Consider the following 21,153-nt stretch of genomic DNA (forward strand, 5'->3'; position numbering starts at 1 on the left):
TCAATATCCGAAAGTCTGTTTTTTAAGACTCTATCGTCTATTGAATCGATTTGTGTCATGCATTTTTCAACGTATATCTGAAAATTTGCTAGTCGCGCTTCTAAGCTACCTCGCTTGACACGTAATGTTTTTAAATGTTCCATTTTATTTATTAACAAAACAAAAACAACAAGATTTATTTAAAAGTGCAAATAGAATTTAACTAAAATAAAACCGAATACTAAATATGACTGTACTATATAAATATGCGATATAATGATATTGTGTAATTATTTTTATAATATGATAAATATTATATTTAATAATATATGTAATATTATTATTTAATAGATAAGTATAGCGTAAGATAAATAAAATGAAATATGTAATTGAATTAAAATTAAAACATGTTAAAATGTCTTTAAATTGCTTTCATTGAATAATTGAAAAATGGTATAGGAAAACGGTAAATAATAGTTTAAACGGTTTGTATAATAGGTACCTGACTTGAGAATCTTTGTCTGTTCTCGCCTCGATGTGGTCGTTGCGATCGGCCAGTTGAAGAATCGAAGAATCCTACAATGCAGCACTCCTCTCATGAATGATGAATCGTTGGATGACTGGGTCTAGAGCGCGCGCTTTTTCGGCTTGGCTTGGCGTCACTTCCACGAAACACAATGCTTTTAAAAGAACTAATCTTATTATTATTAATTGAACTGTAGATCTGGTTTATTACGAAGGACCAAAATTGTAGCTGACGCTTGAAGTGTTCTGTATTTACTGATAACTATTGAAAAACACTATAAATGCTAATGTATTTATCGCTATAGTGACAAAATTGTATGTAGTGTACTACCCTGAAGACGAATGAGTGCTGTTGTCTTTCCCCTCAGTCGGGGTGATGATCGCACGCATCCACGATGCGCTCTGACTCAAATTAAAATTGGGGGTGAGTGGCGCGTACATTATATGTTTTATATAGAGCAAAATATACTACCAAAGAGTTGTTCCGCCATATTGGATGGAGCGTTTTTGCGAGTGAAACCGAGCCCATATACTTCACCGTATGCCGCATCCCCTCCCTCCCACATATCACTGGTTCCAACACGACCAAGAACCGTCAGATTACCGTTTCGTTACTAGATAATTAACGTTCTATGGGTTCCATGGGAACGAAATAATACGTTCCATGGTACTGCGCAGGACGGTGATCGTCGTGGACCGTCCAAAAGTTCATGTTGGAACAAAGCTTACATCATTACCGAGGGTAGAAAGTCCCTGAAAACTTCTTTAATGTATCTTAATAAGTTACAGGGGTGAAAAAGAAGAGAAAATTGAGTGTAACTTTTAATTTCAAATATCTCGTTTAAAAGAAACTCTTTGTTTATTCTAGGGACCAGGGGCGTAACAAAGGCCCCCGCAGCATGAAGCTTGCGGGGAGGCCCCAATCGATCTGGGGCTCCATTTTGTCGTCTGATATTATGTAAAAATCTGTTATTGTCATATTATTTTACGTCGTGTTTTTAAATTTAAGAACGTACATTTCTAAATAGGCATGTTCGGCAAGTGAATCGGCTCATATCTGTAAACGTAATCCTTTCCGGTCTTCCGACTTTTATGGTGACGACAATAAACTATAATACTTTGTACGTGACCATTGAACGATTTGAGAATTGCAATTTGCCGAATTTTAGAACAATATTTCTAAATCTAGAAATGGGATTTCTCTTTACATTTAGTATTTAGATTTAATTATTGGCAGTAGTTTCCAAAGGCGTAGCAGAGGCCCCCGCAGCATAGGCTATTAATATTGCATCGTCTGCATAACAGAGTATTTTTACTTATTTGCGTTTCCCACTCTGTATCCTCTGCCTTTGTATATGCTGTTGGCGATTTCATTCATGATTAACCTGAAGAGAATTGGGCTCAATGAGTCCCCTGCCTTTTTCCGTTACCTATGTCTATAGGTTCTGTAAGTTGTCCATCTATTCTACAGGAACTCTTTATTATACAGAAGATGGATTACATGTTTCGAGTCTTGAAGCTTGCGGGGGGCCCATCTTGTCGTCTAAGATAAGTAAAAATGTGTCATTTTTATATTATTTTACGCATACATACGCAACGTTTTTTAAGGAGTGTATTGTAACGTAGTATTGAAAATAAAGTTGTCCATCAGATAGATATGTATTAATAAAATTGTAGATATATTCGCTGATAGTAGTGTACGAAGAAAGTTGTTCCTCATCAATATTACTATGCAATAATGTAATCATTTATTAATTTTTGTTCTATTTTATTCTATACCAATAAAGATGAAAAAGGTAAGACATAATAAACAGTGCATGTTTACACTGATAGCCCAGTAAATGACCGTTTTGGAGTGTAATTATCAGCGTCACGATGGATTTGCTTGACAATTTGGATTTTGGTTCTACTTACCCTCCACTTGGGGAGTGATGTTTTTCACCGCCTACGTTTTTCCCCGTTTAAAATAAGTCCGGAAATGGTTAAATCTACTTATTATAAGCAATAGTCCACAGTACATCGTCCTTTTTGGAACAATTTTCAGTTTAAAGTACTTATATTTAATTAATAAAGATTGTCGATCTGTTGTCCGGCAAATTTACTGCCGCGTTTCGTTAGTCAGACAATGTAAATATGTTAATGACGCGGGACGCGGAAACGCGTCCAACCTGCACTCTAAAAATGTTCAGAAAGTGGCAGACTCGCTCAAACGAAGAAGTTAAGACCATTTTTAAGACTTTTGTAATCATCTTTAAAAAAGGACGACGTACTGTGGACCACCTACAACTTTGGTTTAATATTTTTCGAGTTATTTGTGAGTAAAATTGTTATTTTTCAACAAAAAAAAACACGTTTTTAGGCGGTCATTTGCAAATAACTCAACAAATTTTATCGAATTACCTAAATTTAAAAAAAAATATTTTTAGCAAAAATGTTGTTTATAAAAAACAAAAAAATGGGCACAGTAAAAGCAAAGTTAATGCTCATGAAAAATTGTTCTTATTCGTCCAATTCCAAATCGAATATTTCAACGTAACATAACCAAAAAATAAAGCACTTTTCGGGGAAAACTCATTAAAATTTTTTTTAATGTTTAAAAAGCTTTATTTTTATTTTTTATAAAAGTTTCTAGGATAAAAACTACGCGAGTTACGCTCAAAATAAAGTTGTCCCCTTTTTTGTAAAAAAATCGTGAAAATCTCCCACTATTTAGTACCTCAAATAAAATGAATCGTTAACGCTTTACCATTTACTTTATATATGTATTGTTTTTATTATCTGTAAGTTTGACCGGTTCAAAGTTCTTATGTATGAAAAAATTTTGTTTTATAGTAGAAAAAAGTTTTTTTATTTTGGAAACAACCCTTTTTTCAAAATAACTTAAAAAGTATTAGTGATACAAAAGATCTCAAAGAGTAAATAAATGCAGGTTTTGCTTTTATAAATATTATGGTTTTATTTTGTTTTTCTTTAAGACAAAAATTGGTTAAGATATGACTGTTCAAAATTTGCATACACTCGTGATTAGTGACTCGTTCCAGCCGTTTCAACTAGAACCCTTTCAAAAATAAGCACTTTGAACCAGTGAAACTTACAGGTCATCTAAAAAAAAGTTAAGTAATTTGTAAAGCAGTAATGATTAGTTTCATTTGGGGTGCAAACTAGGGGGAGATTTGCACAATTTTTTTTACCAAAACAAAGGGTTAACTCTATTTTAAGCGTAACTCACTTAGTTTTGATTCTGGACACTTTTATAAAAAATAAAAATAAAGCTTTTTTTAATCACAAGCACTTTAAAAGTTTCAATGAGTTTTTCCCGAAAAGTGCTTCATTTTTTTGGATATTTCAAGTTATAGCAATATTCGATTTGGAATTTGACGAATAAGAAGAATTTTTCATAAGCTACAACATTGCTTTTACTGGTTCGATAGACATCATTTTTTATAAGCTACATTTTTGCTAAGAACGTTTTTTCGATCAAATACTTACTTTTTTAGTTATTTACGAAAAACCGCCTGAAACCGTGGTTTTCTTGTTGAATAAACATTTTCAGTCGCAAATAACTTGAAAAGTATTGACTTGACCATTTCGGGGGTGACACTGAAAATTACCCGATATCTCCGTATTTCACATTCATTTACTAGACTATAACACACAAGTGGTGTTTAGTAACTTTTTAATGGGGGCCCCATTTCAAATTCTGCGGGAGGGCCCCGACGGAATTTGTTACGCCACTGCTAGGGACTTTCTACCCTCGGTAATGATGCAATCTTTTATTCTGCGTTTAAAATTTTCAAATATATTATTTATTAGTTTTCTCAGGATTGGAAAACAATGAACACCATGTCCGTGGTGATATTTTCCAAATCGAACATTCGCCTTCTTTGTCATACAACGCACTCAGTCGAACACAATGTGATGACAAGACAGTGACAAACAAAGCTACTAAATATTTGACATGGCTTCAGGAATGTTGTAAGATGTTTATTCAATAATATTGATTATTTCATTCATAGGAGATTCTGACCAATACAAAGCTACAGAAATAAAAATTAAACTGATTATTTTTTGATGATTTTAACTTCCAATCGTATAGTAAGATATTTGATCACGTGTTTAATTCTGTCCAATCAGATTCAAATTATACTGAGAATTATCTACTGTAGAAAATTACCGATAAAATTTTTTAAGTAGATTGTTTTTGTTTAATGGCAACCAGTTTCCTAGTTTTGACAACTGTCACATTTAAGAAAATATCCATAATATAATACGTATTAAAAAATAATCTTACGAATATCACACGACAGTAAGAATAAATAAGAAAATAATGCTTCATTTTTACTCAAATTTGTTGTCATTGGGCAATAGCCACTCGAGCCCTGCGGGCTCTCGTGTCTATTGCCAGACAACAAATTTTCGAAAAACTGTCGCATTATTTTCAATTTATTCTCACTCTCTTGTGATATTATACCCGGTTATTTTTTAATGATTTTAACTTCCAATCGTATAGTAAGATATTTGATCACGTGTTTAATTCCGTCCAATCAGATTAAACTTATACTGAGAATTATCTACTGTAGAAAATTACCGATAGAATTTTTTTAAGTAGATTGTTTCTGTTTAATGGCAACCAGTTTCCTAGTTTTCACAACTGTCACATTTAAGAAAATATCCATAATATACGTATTAAAAAATAATCTTACGAATATCACACGACAGTAAGAATAAATAAGAAAATAATGCTTCATTTTTACTCAAATTTGTTGTCATTGGGTAATAGCCACTCGAGCTCTCGTGTCTATTGCCAGACAACAAATTTTCGAAAAACTGTCGCATTATTTTCAATTTATTCTCACTCTCTTGTGATATTATACCCGATAATTTTTGATAATTTCCCGTCGTCAAGTATATTACGTCACATGCCCTTCGTTGCTATGAAAAAATACATTCAGTGACATTAATGACAATTAATGTTTTAAAAATTATAAAAGTGATGACTTTCAACCGTAAATATTTATAACAACTGTGTGTTTAATTGTACTAATTTGTACTTACATAAATAAATTACAATAAAATTTTGGTTTTGAACAGTTTTATTCATGAAATAATCGCAACAAATTGCACTCAATCTCTAAAATTAATATAGAATTTTAGAGCTCTTGTGCAATTACTACTGATAGTATATTTATTGATAAATAATTTATTTAAGACGTGAAATTAATAAAAAGTTATTTATTGTTTATTGTTCATGGAAGATCCAAGCAGAGAATACACCAGGATATATTTTGTGATCTAAGTATTTTGTTGTTAAAGATGTTCCAAAAGTACCTAAGCCTTCCATAGTAACAATACATTATTAAAAAAAATCATTTTATCACTTTTCCTTTTTTCTAGACTAAGTATTAGTTTTTATTGTATAGTTATAGTATATAAACAATTATTGTAATCACTGAATACATAGTAGTGTAAAACTAATCAGATTAATTAACTAAATTAATAATTTAAGCGATTATACAAGTAACGGTTATCCAAGAACATTCAAAAGCCATCTCTAAGTTAATGATGACAATGTCATTGTCAACTAATGTTTACATCTCCATACCAGTGAGAATTTTACTACACGTAATTTGCCGTGTAAAGAAAGAAAAAGTAGGGATAGCCATAAAATATTTGCGACTACGCTTTTAATAAATAATCAATAAATAATCATAATATGCTGCTAATTAGCCCAGTAAATGAACGTGAAATACAGCGATACCGTGTAATTTTCAGGGTCAACTCCGAATTGCATGAAAATTTGGATTTAGGTTCTACTTACCCTCCACTTAAAAGTTGGTCTTTTGCCGTTGGTTTCTGTTACCTCTACCGAAAGTATACTTTTCCGGACCTGATTGTAGGGAGCAAAGTTGTACTTTTCCTCCCTATGGAGGAAAAGTAAAAGTGACGTCATGGTATTTCATTCATCAAATATAACTTATTGACGCCCTGTACAATATCTATTTTCTATTACATTTTAACGTTTATTTATTAAACACCCTATATTTTGCAGAATGGTAAAAACCAGTAAATTGTTATTTTGATTTAACAATGTTTACATTAATAATTTGACTTATATTTGACAGTTGACAGATATATTGTACCTACTTGTTAGTTTTAGTTTTAATAAATTTTGTTGGTTAGTTACATAAATAAAGTGAAAATGAAAAATGACTTGTTATTAATTTGAGGAAGGTGGAAAAACCATATGTATAACATGGGAGTAAAGTGCCTTTTCCTCCCTTAAATGATTACTGCCCTCCGCTACGCGTCGGGCAGTAAACTTCATTCTCGGGAGGAAAAGTAGCACTTTCCTCCCTTGTTATACAAATAACTATTTAAAAAGTCCAGAAATGGATAAACTGACTATTTCGAAGCAACTTTTGTTCTATAGAGTTTTTTTAACTAAGTTAATACTTTTCGAGTTATGTATTTGCGACTGAAAATATTTATTTTTCAATAAAAAAACACGTTCTCAGGCGGTTTTACAACTCAAAAAGTAAGTATTTTAATGCAAAAAATATTCTTTGGAAAAATTTAGCATATAAAAAGCCGAAAAAAATTATCTATTCGTGAAGTCTATATACATAGTAAAAGCAAAGTTGTAGCTCATGAAAAATACGTTCTTATTCGTCAAATTCCAAATCGAATGTCAACCTGAAATAACCAAAAAAAAAATGTTTTTACCATCAAAACTAAGCCAGTTAAATTTTTAATGCATAAATAGTGAAGTTATAACTAAAATAATCAAAATTTCGTAAAGATACATTCAAAAAGTACAAAATTCTGCATAATTCTACGACTAATGATTATTAATCTTAAAGTATATAGTAAGAAGATATAGAATCACTCTAAATTAGCTGCCTATAACTGCCTATGCATTGCTGGCAGTTGTTTGAATACAAAAGTGGGAAATGACGCATATTACATTATTCTGGGGATTATTGAGTATGTCTGGGCAGTTGTACATAAGCAATAAGTTCTGGATATCGTACTTCATAAAGAAAATGTATTGCTAATCAACAGTTTCAAAAGTCCCTTATAATATAAAATTTTAAAAAAATATGCGTTTAAAATAAAATTTTCTAATTTCTTTCGGCCATATTGGATCCGCCATGTTGTTTTTAAAAAAGTAATATTAGATTTGTAATCAGCGACCTCAAGCTACCAAATCTGACAAAAAATTTTCCTTTTTGATTGATATTTTCATTTTCTTTCCGCCATGTTGGATCCGCCATTTTGTTTTTCAGAAAAAATAATGTCAGATTCGTAATCAGCGATGCCAAAAATCCTTTAATATGAAGGTAATTCCGAAGTGTATAAACAATATATGCTTTTAAAGGTTCATGACCACGTTTTCGGCATTTAGAACCACTGTGTGCCGCCCAAAATCCCGACAGCCAAAATCCGGACAGCCAAAACACCGACACGCCAGAATCCCGACAGGCCAGAATACCGACAGGCCAGAATCCCGACATGCAACAATCCTCGCATAAGTAAAAATTCCGACCTCTACATTTTGTTTAGTAACAAAAATTAAAAACAGATGGCCATAAACAAAAAACAAGAACTAAATGTAATTATATGTTAAAAAGAAACTTATCAAACCTGTCGGGATTCTGGCCTGTCGGGATTTTGGCCTGTCGGTATTCTGGCGTGTCGGGATTTTGGCAGTCGGGATTGTGGCTGTCGGGATTTTGGCTGTCGGGATTTTGGGGTAGACCCATTTTTTTATATGATCTGTAAGTTTCACCGGTTTAAAGTGCTTATTTTTTAAAGGGCTATAGTTGAAAGGGCTTGAACTAGTCACTAATCAAGAGTGTATGCAAAATTTGAACAGCCATATCTTAACCGATTTTTGTCTTACAGAAAAACAAAATAAAACTAAAATATTTATAAAAGCAAAAGCTACATTTTTTAGGTTTTGAGATTTTTCGTATCACTAATACTTTAATAAGAGCATTTTTCCAAAAATGTTTTACTATAAAACAATTTTTTTTAAGGCTATGGGTACATAATTCGCAAATATTTTACGTGTATCCCTAGTTTTTCTGTCTTTACACGGCAAATTACGTGTAGTAAAATTCACACTGGTATGGATATGTAAACATTACTAGAATGTCATTCTACTTGAAAATGTCATCATTAATTTAAAGAGATGGGTTTTGAATGTTCTTGGATAACTGTTATTTTTATAATTGCAAATTATTAATTCAGTTAATAAATGTGATAATTTTCTCACTAACTATGTATTCAGTGATTGTGATAATTTATTTGTACAACAAAGACTAATACTCAATCGAAAAAAGAGAAAAAGTGTTAAAGTGATTTTTTAATAATATATTGTTATGGAACGCTTACAATTTTGAACATCTTTAACAACAAAATACTTGGATCACAGAATATATTATCCTGATGTATTCTCTGCTTGGATCTTCCACAAATAATACACAATAAATAACTTTTTATTAAGTTCACGTCCTAAATCAATTATTTATCAAATACACTATATATCAATAATATTTAATCAATAACTCAACATATTCCCGATGCAATGTCAAATATTTAAAATGTCACTGATTGTCAGTGTCTGACTGACAATATATGCTGACAATATTATATTCGGCTGAGTGCGTTGTAAGACAAAGATAGATTTAGAAAATATTACCACGGCATTGTGTTTATTTTTTCGAATCCTGAAAAAACCAATAAATATTTTTGAAAAATTTAAACGCAGAATGAAAGACTCAATTATTACCGAGGGCCGAAAGTCCCTTAGAATAAATAAAAAGTTTATTTTGAATGATATATTTGAAATTAAAAATCACACTAAATTTTCTCTTAGTTTTTCACCCCTGTAACTTATTAAAATAAACATTATAGAAGTTCTCAGGGACTTTCGGCCCTCGCTAATAACGTGATCTTTCATTCTGCGTTTACATTTTTCAAAAATACTTATTAGTTTTCTCAGGATTCGAAAAAAATGAATCCCCATTTGAATAGCATTGCAGCCGAAAATACGTACCGATCCTCTTAATAAGCACTTCAAACCGGTCAAACTTACATATCATACAAACAATATATAGGTACCTATAAAGTAAATAGTAAAGCGGTAACGATTAATTTCATTTAGGGTGCTAAATAGGAGATTTGCACGATTTTTTTTACCAAAACTTTATTTTGAACCTAACTGACTTAGTTTTGATGCTATAAACTTTTTTAAAAAACAAAAATAAAGCTTTTTTTAAATGCTGTAATAGTTATTTTCCTAACAAGTGCAGAAAGTCATTCTTTTCCGCACGCGACTGCAGTTTGCCGAACAACGCGAAGCGGGAGTTCGGCAAGCAGTCGAGTGCGGAAAAGAGACTTACTGCAAGAGTTAGGAACAATATTTTTTCTAAGAGTCTTTAAAAAATTACCAAATCTTAATCAATTAATTTAATTAATATGAAAATACATACACAAATTAATTCTTTGACAAGGTTGTCAAAACCAAACTTTCACTATAATTAGTTAGAATGACGACAATCTTGGTTTCCATGACGATGATTCAAAACGACTGTTATTGTCTACCGATTTGACTTTCGAATATTATGTCAAAATAATTTTATTTCATCGAATTGTCGCGTTAATTTCATTAAAACAGGAATACAATAAGATATATTTGAAATAAATTAGTAAATAATATCTAAATATTATTTTATTGCATGTATTATAATTACATTAAGGCCACATTAACATATCTAAATTAACACGCGTGCGGAAAAGTAAAAACCGCGCGCGGAAAAGTAACACGCGTGCGGAAAAGTAACACGCATGCGGAAAAGTAAAACTTTCTAAACTAAAATGCGTGCGCGAAAGTAGACATTTTTGCACGCTCGTAGAAAAAAAGTTTTCATGAGTTTTCCCCAAAAAGTGCTTCATTTTTTGGTTATTTCACGATGAAATATTCGATTTGGAATTTTACAAATAAGAACTTATTTTTCATTAGCTATAACTTTGCTTCTACTGGATCTACAGACTTCATATAATGACATACACTATTCAACAATTTAAAAAAGACTTAATAGATTTTCCCCGAACAGTGCTTCATTTTTGGTTAATTCACGTTGAAATATTCGATTTGGAATTTGACTAAAAAAACGTATTTTTCATGAGCTACAACTTTGCTTTTACTGAGCTTCGCTTTTTTATTTTTTTATATGCTACGCAAAAAATACTATTGCAAAGAATATTTCTTTATAAGATACTTACTTTTTAAGATATTTGCGAAAAACCGCCTGAATTTTTGTTGAAAAATAAATATTTTCACTCGCAAATACCTCGAAAAGTATTGACTCAGTTAAAAAAACTCTAGAATAAAAGTTGCTTAGAATTAGTCAATTTATCCATTTCTGGACTTATTTGAAACATGTGATTTTTCACTACCTAGAAGCGAGTGATTTTAACCCCCCAAGTAAAAGCAACCAACGGCACAAGTTCAATTTTAAGTTGAAGTAAGTAGAACCTAAATCCAAATTGTCATGCAATTCGGAGTTGACCCTGAAAATTACATTCCAAAACGGTCATTTACTGGGCTAAATTGTAAATTAAGAATTTTAATACTAAAATAGCTATTTTTCTATATTATAAAATAGGTAATTTGTAAATACAGCATCCGAATGATTTGTTCTTTGACATTATGAGAGAAAATAATAAGCCGGATCAAAGAACAATCTGACCCAAAAAAAGATAAAGGAAGGATGAGAATTTGGAAATATGTAGTTGAAATTTTCTATTATTATATAAGAAAAAGTTTACAATTCTACATCCCCTCCACTTTACAAAAATGAAGGGAATACCCCTTATCGGGGGTGAAAAAATATACATTCAAAATAAGTCCGGAATTGGATAAAATGACTAATTCTAAGCAATTGTGTTTTTTCAGTCACTTCCAAGTATAGTGCGTTATAGAGAATTCGATAATCTGTGACGCACTGAAAAAAGGGTTTGAGACGGAGTATACTATCGTTTTATATAAATGGGGAATTCCCCATTGATGTCGCAGGTAATAATTCCTATAAATTGTGGCTAATAAAATATCCTGTTTGTAAAAAACACAATCTCAGTAAGCCTAAAATGTATATTTTGGCACTAGACAAGGAACTTATAAAGGAATATGTTTTCAGGCGTTATAATAATAAGCAGATCGAAAAGATTAAAAAGCTATATATGGCAGACGTATTACGAGAACTTTTGGATATTCGGTACTGAGCTCAGAGTAAAACAAAAAAAATATAAGGGGACGGTGCCATTTGTGTTGAAGAGGGAAAGACAGAAAAACAACTAAAATATGTGTAAAGTGTAATAATTTTGTATGCCTAGAACACGCAAAATCAGAGACAATTTGTGTACATTGTACAAATAGTACCTATGTAGTTGTTATTTACTTTGTTAGCATCAATCAGTATAATTTTGAACTTTACCGCCTTTATAGTGAGCCTAGTATTGGTAGAGCTATCAAAATAAACAGGCTGCAGTGGCTAGGTCACTTGGAGAGAATGAATGAGGCGGAGCGCCGTCGAAACACATTTATAGCCGGAGACTGGATAGAGTTAGGAGACGAGGCAGGTTCAGTGCACGATTTAAGGACCAGGTGGAAGACGGCTTGCGAGTGTTAGGAGTGCAAAATTGGAAAACCAAGGCGAGGGATAGGAAGGAATGGAAGGTGATTCTGGAACAGGCCAAGACCCACCATGTTGTAGAGCCAATGACGCTGATGATGAGTATCAATCAGTAGAATGTTATTTTGTAATAATGTATATGCTTTAGTCTAATAAATGTTTAATACTATAAAAACAGTGTGTTATTGTTAGTTATTATTTTTTCGTATAGGCATAGTTCGCGCATTATAAGAATGGGGTCAGTTCAGACCCTGGCACATCTTTTGTGTAATATTTTAAGGCCCACCAGATGAAGGTTAAGAGGGGAAAGCAAATCTGCTTGGACAATATTTAACTTTGTTTGATTTCACAAGTTTTATAACCTTCAACATTAACTGAAAAAGAAAATTAAAAATAAATACTAAAAAATTATTATTTATGTCTGTATTTTGCCTTTGATTTGCTTTGATTTTAAGAAAAAATCTATTTAAACGTTTTGATGGAAAAATTGAGCTGGATTCTTACTATTACTTAATAAAGTACAAGTGATATTATTAGTGTATTTTGTCACAATGTCAATGTACTGAATAATGGATAAAAAGAATAAACCAATTTTAGAAATATTAGGTTTGTTCTAGCAAACAGTCAAACTAGTCAGAAACCGTCAGCAAACAGTTGGTCAGTGAGAGAACATAATACAGTCACCAGTGCTATCCCCTCTACTCGTGCTGGTCGACTATTCGCTGATGGTTTCAAACCGTTTGAAACTGATGCTAGAACAAACCTATTATTAAACCTTAAAGTTCATTCTCAGAACAACTAGTCTATGTTTATGCCTTTTTACCTAACAGAACTCACAATTAAAAAAAAAATTAAAATCAATTAAGCCCAGATTGTGCTTTAAAAATAATTAATTAATAATTAATTCATGACTTGAAAACTATAAACTTCAGAACATTAGGATTTTTTTTAGACTGAGACAAATAAAAGTATTGTCAGGGCAAAATAATTTATTTTTACAATTTATATAAATTAACTTATTAATCGTAGTATTCTGAGTATGTATTTCTAATGAGTATTCTGCAAAATACTGAAAGAGTTACAATATCTATATATAATCTCCTCATAATGAGGGGCAGAGATATGAAATGCTAAGGCCTGCTTGCCAGTGGCGGCTCGTGATTTTTTCAATAGGGGAAGCTCTAGCTACTTAACTGTAAATTATTTAGACAAATTGGTACTAGCAAAACAAAATCCGCCAAAAAAATCTAATTTAAGGCCCCATTTTTTTGACCATTTTTTATTTACATTTTATAATATCATCATAATTCATAATTATTTCATAATATCATATCATTTTAAAAATAGTTAGTATAATTGTAAAAGTGTATTACCAAAGTTTGTGTCGTTTATTTGTTAACAATTATATTATATTATATTTATTTATTAACGGGCCTTGCCCACTTTTAGTACAATAATTTACAGTTTAAAAACCTCAATAGAATTAGTCAAATAATAAAATCTTAATATAAAAACAATCTAAAAACAGTCAAAGTGTTTAGAAAAATAAAGTTAAAGTTAAAATAATAAAACAATACAACATTGATATAATATAAAACTGACAGGTACAAATACAATACATCACAATATATCACATTGAAAAATTTATATCACAATTTGCTTTAACAGGCTCACAAATTTACTATAGCTTTCATTAAAAAAATCTAAACTATCAGCATAACAGTTAGCCATTCGTGACACTCTAGGTATATAAAAATTTAGGCCAACATTGGTTCTCCTAAATGGCTGATGAAATACGTTAACTGATCTGGTGTTTCTTAATGGAACTGAAAACAACATTGTGGACATCAATGAAGGACAGTCAATCATGCTATTAATGAGTTTAAAAAATATTTTATATAAAGTTTTTAGTTTATAAAATATTATATCTGTAAGTAGATATGCATATCAAAATAAATACAGATTTGAAGTTTTGCAGTCCATACAGGTTGAAGGTTTACATTGTTTAAGATACTCAACTGAATTTTTTTAATTCTAAAAGCGGCTTACTCTGCAAATGCAAAAACACGGTAAATTACCGATATTTTGCTTTGCATTACAGATATCGGAAAAAGTTATTTAAACAAGTTGTTCCAAATATTATTCTAATCCCACATACCAAATTTCATCACAAAATTCGCACTTTTAGTTTTTTCATTATTTGTAGTCAGGATCCTAAAATCCGCAGAGGAGGCTGCTGGCCAAAAAATCTCACTTGCCCGATCTCCGGGCAGCGTGTGCGTTAAGCGATGTGCAGCTTTAAGGAGACCGGGTCTCCTTAAACCATCCTTAAACGCTGCTGGGCTACGCGGAGCATTAGCAAGTGAGATTTTCCGGCCAGCAGCCTCCTCTGCGATTTTAGGATCCCGACTACAAATAATGAAAAAACTAAAAGTTCGAATTTTGTGCTGAAATTTGGTATGTGGGGTTAGAATATTATTTGGAACAACTTGTTCAAATAACTTTTTGCGATATCTCTAACGCGAAGCAAAGTAAACAAAACAGTGTAGCGTGTGTAAAAAATTTATGGGGAGGCTAAGCCTCCCTTGCCTCCTCTGACCAGCCGCCACTGCTGCTTGCTCATCCCGGAGTTCAATTCAAGTTTAGCACTATTACTGAGTTCAATGCATGAAGTGCTTACCACCATCCAGTACATTTCATGCCTTAAAGTTGGTTATGTCGCTGAACTTCAGTTGAACTCCGAATGAGCAAGCGGACCTAAGACTGATAATACTGGGAAAGATAAGAAGAGGAAGGAGTATAGGAAGAAGGAGAGTGTCATGGTTGTAGAATTAAAGTTACTGGTTTAAATGCAGTTTTATAAAACTCTTCAGAGCAGCGGTAGATAGTGTAAAGATAGTGATGATGATATCCAACCACTAATTGGGAGACAGCACTTAAAGAAGAAGATAAATAAAATTATTTAAACAAATTCTGAACACTTTTACCTACGCGATATCTTGATTCTTATTCTAGGGCATCTTAATAGGAATGTGATTATAAAAAAATGAAAGAAATACTTTTTCCAAGGAAAACTAGGTTTTTGGTATATCTATAGGTAGGTATTCATTCTGATAGTTGGTAAAAAACTTCTTTCTCTAGACCCCCTCCAAACCTCTAAAGATGGCCTAACAGGGTTTCTTTTTATCTGTTGAATGCTGCCTAAATATACAGCGTGTCCCAAAAGTAGCGGAACGGTCGAATATTTCGCGAACTAAACATCGTATCGAAAAACTGAAAAACATGTTTTCAACAATTTTTAAAAATCTATCAAATGACACCAAACAGGATCCCCCACTCCACCCCTGGAAGTAAGGTGGGGGTAACTTTAAAATTTTAAATAGAAACCCCCAATTTTTGTTGCAGATTTGCATTCCTTCTGTAAAAGTAAGCAACTTTTGTTCGAGACATTTCTTCGAATTGTGGACAGATGACGCTATAATCAGAAAAAACGATTTATCGTGATACCATAGGTAAATTATAGAAACAGTCTAAGATCTCGAGAAATTCACTTTCAAATGAAAAAACCCAAAAACACATGTTTAATATTTTTCAGAAACGTATCGAATAACACCAAACGTGACCGTCCACCCCACCTGCTTGAGGTGGGGTGGGGGGTAACTTTAAAATATTAAATAGCAACCTCCATTTTCTATTGCAGATTTGCATTCGCCATAAAAAATTAAGCAACATTTATTTGAAACATTTTTTAGGATTATTCATAGATGGCGCTATAATTAGAAAAAGACGATTTATTAGCGCCATCTATCAACAATTCTAAAAAATATTTCAAATAAATGTTACTTAATTTTTCATGACGAATCCAAATTTGTAATAAAAAATGGGGGTTGCTTTTTAATCTTTTAGGGTTACTCCCCACCAACCTCACCTCCAGGGTGTAGAGTGTGGGGTCGTGTTCAGTGTCATTCGATAGGTTTTTCAAAAGTATTAAACAGGAATTTTTTGGTTTTTCATTTGAAAGTGTATTTCTCTAGATATTAAACTGTTTCTATAATTTACCTACGGTATCAGGATAAATGGTTTGTTCCGATTATAGCGCCATCTATCCACAGCTGAAAAAAATGTCTCGAATAAAAGTTCCTTATTTTTACAGAATCCAAATCTGAAATAAGAACTGGGGGTTTCTATTTAAGATTTAAAAGTTACTCCCTCCCCATCTCTAGGGGGTGGAGTGGGGGGTCGTATTTGATGTCATTCGATAGATTTTTGAAAATTATTGAAAACGTATTTTTTAGTTTTTCAATACGACGCGACGTTTAAAAGTGCCTTACCAATGAATATAGAATCTTATACTACTACTACAAGGGGCGTACAATAATTACAATTTCGGAGAGAAATTAAAAGTAGTTGTTTTATTGTAGGTATTGTGTCAAAATTTAACAAATTTTGACATAAGTAATTTATATTAATAATTTATATTATTGTACATATGAAGAGGTTAGGCGGCGCCTACCTTGCCTCAGTGGCGGCCCGTGAGGTAGTGCCATAGAGCCATGGCACTACCTTGCTAACTATCCATAAACATATTTTTTATCTTCAAAACTTTTTAATTCCTATTAATTTTTTTGTGTGTATTTCTTTTGATCTTCATAAATTATATAAAATATGGCAACTATGGGCGCAATACAATCCCTGCCGACAGCGGAGAGTATTCGACAGGAGAATCTCCTTCGCGCCGAAGTCAGTACTGGCACGAGTAAAGAGAGAAAGATTTTACGAGCATTATATGTAAGTGACGGAGAAAGAGCTATATTGGACTATTAGTATACCTTAACATTAGAATCTCTGTGCCAGGCACGAGGGTATGAAGCCAGGTCTATTTATTTTGAGTTTCTTTACGTGCTGGTTTGTCGCTTTTATTATGTATATTTTCTGTTAAAAAGTTTTTGTATTTATAATTAAACTTTTAGTGCATCATGATCGTGGGTATTTTGATAATATTTTGATTATTTATTAAGTTTAATTTATTAATTGACAATAAAGATTAGTATTTTAAAAAATTTTTTGATGGTTTTTCGCTAGAAAAAAAAAACTACAAATGTTATAAGGTGTTGTGGAGCTTTCGAGTTAGCATTAAGAGGTCACGACGAAAAAGAAAATTCAGAAAATAGAGGCATATTTAGGGAGCTGGTCAATTTTAGCGCCGAATTAGACAACGACTTAAAGGTTCATATTATTCAAAGTACCAGATCTTTCAAAGGTCTACCTTCTCCGGACATTTAGTTGCTTCTAATTTATTTATGTCGGAGAAGTTTTCTGCTTATAAGCATCAGTTCTCCGAATCATTTCTTAATGAACCATGGAGACAATTTTAATTTTTAAGCAAAACTCGGTTTAAAACTGAATTAGATGTAGGTATGTACTGTATTAGCGAGACGAATTAAGTACTACCTCTGGGGCTGTTTCGCTATCGGTTTTATTGTAGAGGGAAGGTTTAAAAAGCACATTTGAAGAAACTATTAAACTTTTAAGTATTTTAGTTACCATTCCTATATCAACATCTGAAGCAGAACGCTGTTTTTCGATGTTTACATCGAAACCTAGTGCTTTAGGTATGCTATCTGCAGAAAAGCATTTTGTAAATTGTATTGATAATATTAATTATAAAGTCATTGAAAACTTTGCAACCAAAAAATAAGAGAATGAACTTTATATATCGTAAACTTTAAAAGTGACATTACAAAAATTTGTGCATGTGTGTGAATAATGAAATAGTATTATTTTTATAAATTGGTAAATAGAGACTAAATCGTAATAACAATTTTCAAGCACTATCAGCAGTAAATGCTGGTGGTAGGTTAAGAGGTTTTTATTATTAATTAATTTACAGAACTGTTTTGATCAATGTTGGACAATTGCTTGGCACCTCAGATCAATAAACTTAAGATATAAAAGTATCCGCGCATATTTTTTTTTTTAGTTTTTGTTGTCAGTATACCTTTTTTTGACAATATCGTGAATCCGTCACTAAAAATTTTGGCGGCTGCCCGAGTTGTGGCACTACCTTCTTAAAGTGGTACGAGCCGCCACTGCCTTGCCTACCCCGACGGGCCGCCACTGTCAAAATATGCATTTTTCAAAAAGAGCAAGTGATTTGTTAGTGTTCCAAGACTGATCCGACTTTAATTTTGTTTTATTTTGAAAGCTTGAGTATTATTCTTTAAAAAGTCATTTTAACTTTTTGCTCATATTTGCTCCTTTTTTCTTAATTTTATTTTTTGTGAGGTTATGTTAACCTAATTAAGGTACTAGTACACTTTAGAAGACCAAAAATAAGCATTTTTACAAGATTTTTTTTCTCAGAACCTTTATTAAAAATGAACATAAAACTTTTTGCATATTAATATCTATTTTGTAAAGAATAAAAAAAAATATATCTTTTTTTATTTGTGCACTTACACTAATATTGTAGAGGGCGCCAAAGTCGAGGCCTCGAAAAAAAGTAGCTCCGATGGCGGACAGTTAATCTCAGGATTGGGATCTCTGAAAGAAAAAAATCGTACGGCATTTGAAAAAGGAAGGATTCTTACATGACAATTTACCACCGTTAGTGAAGAATTCCTCAAAAGAAAGATTTTACGGAAATTTGAAAAATTTTTGTGAAAAAATCGCCCGTTTTTGTTCAGTTTTTTACGGATAAAAAATATTTATATTTTATTTTTTGGTTAAATTGTGGTAAATTGTCACGTAAGAAATCTTCCTTTTTCATATGCCGTACGATTTTTTTGTTTCGGATATCCCAATCCTGAGATTAACTGTCCGCCATCATTTTTCGAGGCCTCGACTTTTGCGCCCTCTACAATATTAGTGTACGTGCATAAATAAAAAAAGATATATTTTTGGTACTCTCTAAGAGTTAGAGATTAATATGTAGAAAGTTTTATGTTCATGTGTAATAAAGTTTCTGAGAAAAAAATTCTTGAAAAAAATGATTATTTTTGGTCCTGTAAAGTGTACTAGTACCTTAAATTGAATAACACTCTATAATTCAAGCATAATAATTCAAGGTAGTGTCATAGATTCAAAACAAATATTCCACTTTTTCTTGATTAGTAGTGATCCACTGATCACAAGCAAAAGAAACATAAAAAGAAAGAAATTAGAACACCTGCCAGTGGAAGCACTGCATAATAGTGCATATTATGTTCAAATCTCAGAATGTGCAAGATGTTGATGTCTTATGTCAAATCTGATGATTCTGATGATGATTGTAGTTTTAAGTTTTTCAATATTTTACCTACAAAATTTTATGTTATTCTTATAAATATGCGGTAAATGGTTTTAAAGAACAATTTGGTTAGGTAATTTTTCAAAAATAATGTTAACACAATTGCTTTGAGATATAAATAATATTAATAAATCTACATAAAAACAAGTAAATGAGACTGTAAATTTATTTTAAATTAAAACTATTAAACTTCAAATATCATTTAACACTAGAAAGCCGAAGGGGCCAATTTGGCCCCTGTTGCGATTTAAAGTTATTGTAGTTTTTTTATTTGAGGCAATAATATTTTCATATTTTATGACTTTTAATATTTTGATACAAAGCCTTATTTAAAACAAAAAAATATTGTTTACTAAATTTATTTAATGGTTTTTTAACAAATCTACCATAGAACTCTAAAGGGGCCAAATTGGCCCCGTGTAAGTTATTATCGTTTTCTGGTAAATTCGACGATCCTTTCTTTCAAATTCCTGTCAAATGGGTAAAATTATATTTATGTATGTTAATTGTAAATGGTTACCCTTATACTGGTACTGATCATCTACGTAATAAAGATACAATTGTTGGCGAACACAAGTGAACACAAAGATGCAATTGTTGGTGTAGAGGACCAAATGACGCGTCTGTATACTACAAAAGCAACTTCAAGACGATGGCCGATGGTGTTTTATCATACTCTTGACTTGGAAGCAATAAATGCATGGATTATTTATAAAGAAATAACTGGAAGTAGACTCAGTTTCCGTAAGTTTATTCTTCGGCTGTGTGACGAATTATGGGCCCCATACCTTGTCTCCCGAAATCTGGAACTACGTCTAGCAACACCAGGTCTACCAACAACTATCACTGTTACTATCCAAAAACGAAAAAAATATCAGTTGAAAATATTTTGTAAAGGAATATACTTCAAATCATTGCCATGGTTGTAATAAGGTAATGTGTGGCAAATATCAAAAACTGCAAATTTTATGGTGTTCCGAATGTTTTTGATGGGCAGCGAATGTGTTAAACAATAAAAGTAAAAATTAAAATTAGATTCTACCGTCTACGAGTTGATTTAATTTCGTTAAACTGAGTTTTAATTATTGATTAAATAATGTGGGGCCAAAATGATCCCTTCTGGCTTTCTAGGTAGGTATGCTAAGCCAGACATTCTAGTGTTAAGTCAATATCGGTAGTAACTACGGACATGCAGCTTTGAAAATTAAGTTTGAGCAAAACATTTTTTGAACAAGTCATCCTTCAAGGAAAAATATTTGGAAAGCGAGTTCCAGGAAGAAGAACTTCCTGATGGTTAAAGAACTTCAGAACCTGCTTTCTTATAACATCTATGCAGCTTTTCCACGCTGCTGCAGATAAAATAAAGATTACCATGATGATCGCGTCACGGATAGGCAATAGGCACATCAAGAAGAAGAAGAAAACATTTGAAACAACATCGTTTTTGTATATGTACACACAACTTATATTTAAAAAAAAATTGGCCATAATATATGGACAATGATTTAATGCCAACTTATGTTGTCTTTTGCAGCACTTTAAGACATTTAGTTCGAGAAATATTCTGACTGTTCCGGTACTTTTAGGACACCCTATATAAATTGGCTTTTGGAATATTTATGATTCTTTCATTTATCTGTCTATCAATTAGCTTGTCAATGA

General features: G+C 31.9%; 1 protein-coding gene across 2 annotated transcripts in view; it reads right to left on the reverse strand.

Moving 5' to 3' along the window:
• LOC126881452 (glutathione S-transferase-like) overlaps positions 1-21,153 on the reverse strand; it is a 137,783-nt gene that overhangs the window by 115,963 nt on the left and 667 nt on the right. The gene's annotated exons all lie outside the window — the stretch shown is intronic.

This window comes from Diabrotica virgifera, chromosome 3 (assembly GCF_917563875.1).
Source record: "Diabrotica virgifera virgifera chromosome 3, PGI_DIABVI_V3a".
Taxonomy (NCBI): Eukaryota; Metazoa; Arthropoda; class Insecta; order Coleoptera; family Chrysomelidae; genus Diabrotica; species Diabrotica virgifera.